We start from the raw sequence: 1407 nt of genomic DNA, 5'->3' as shown, positions 1-1407 counted from the left end.
AGAAATATCAACCTGGAGCATCAACCTGTCATCAACAACTAAAGTTACGTATTTTTGCTAAGGTGAGGGAAGATGCAGAGATTGAGACAGACATCTATATGAGAGGAAATAAATTTCAGGAATACCTTCTTACAGGTAAAAAGAATTGGCTAAGTAAGCCTAACAAACTACAATGAACCAAATCAAGCTCAAGCTTTATTCAACTTCACTTTAAATATATAAAAATATGAAGACAATAAAATTGTGATCACATAACAATGTAAAATTCTACTTAAAGTTCCTTTGACCTTATACTTGGTTTAAGTAGCTCAGCTCCTCCTGCTAGCAGGCATATTAGAGTTCACTTGGAGACCTTAGCTTAGATGAACTTAAATGATCTTAAATTTGCACACATTTGACAGCTGAAAACTAAGTCACAGTGAGGACAAAGATGAAAGAAAATATTGTCAGTTTTTCAGAAACCCTGCAGAGACATAAAAGCAGACACTCAACAGAACAGGCATCCATCAGAAACAGTCCATCCAAATACCTGTGAGTATCAAAACATATTGACATGCTGGTCAACAACACGTGTCTTTCAATCTTGGGACACAGGTTACACAGTACACCTGAGCTGCAATGAAACCCTGCCTAAAATAACTATTTATGGACGCTGCAAGAAAAATAAGCACTTATTGTGAAATAAAAGATTTTCAAGATAGAATTTTGAAGCTCCAGCTGCAGAGCTGAATCAAGTTTGAGCTCTTTCAGAGAGACAGAGTTGCCCCTGGGCAGCCTCAGTCCCTGCGAAGCTCAGCTAAAGGGCCTGAAAGCATTCTCCTCCTTGGCAGCTTTTCAACACGGGATTTAACTCCAAGATCTTATCACCGATACATGGTATTTTTAAACAATTACCAAGAAACGTTTGGAGAGGGGAAACGGGAACCAAAACTACTGTTCCAGCCAATGCTACCACAATCTTCAGGCAAGGTCAAAGATCTCAACAGACTCTCCGGCAATCCTCGTAATGAAGGGGATCCCATTTTTCCCACGCTAAGAAAAGTCACTCAAGTCCTGCAAGTTTCAGCGGCGCCCCAGCCCGGTCACCGTCCTGATCCACACAGCGGCGGAGGAGGAGTGCGACACTTCGCTGGAGATCCCTGCTCCAGTCCATGAAATGTAGGATAGTCCTCCCTTCAGGCTCCTTCCCCTCCGGGACGTGATGCGTCTGCCTAAAGCAATGTCCCCATGCTGGACCACCGCCACCCTGACGCTTGCCCGGACTCCGAGCAGCGGAGTCTACAGTGGCACAAGGATGCTGGTGGTCTGCCTCCCCCATCCCTTCGCGGGTGACAGGGGATCACCGTCCAGGACCCCGCGCCGCGGGCCCAGCACTGCCACCATCACCGGTGGGAGCTACAGACCCCC

The 1407-nt window shown here is 45.8% G+C and overlaps 1 protein-coding gene across 1 annotated transcript in view; it reads right to left on the bottom strand.

Annotated features, from left to right (window-relative positions):
• WDFY2 (WD repeat and FYVE domain containing 2) overlaps window positions 1–1407 on the bottom strand; it is a 65781-nt gene that overhangs the window by 63792 nt on the left and 582 nt on the right. The window lies entirely within an intron of this gene.

This window comes from Geospiza fortis, unplaced genomic scaffold (assembly GCF_000277835.1).
Source record: "Geospiza fortis unplaced genomic scaffold, GeoFor_1.0 scaffold194, whole genome shotgun sequence".
Classification (NCBI taxonomy): domain Eukaryota; kingdom Metazoa; phylum Chordata; class Aves; order Passeriformes; family Thraupidae; genus Geospiza; species Geospiza fortis.
This window is presented reverse-complemented; position numbering and strand designations above follow the sequence as displayed.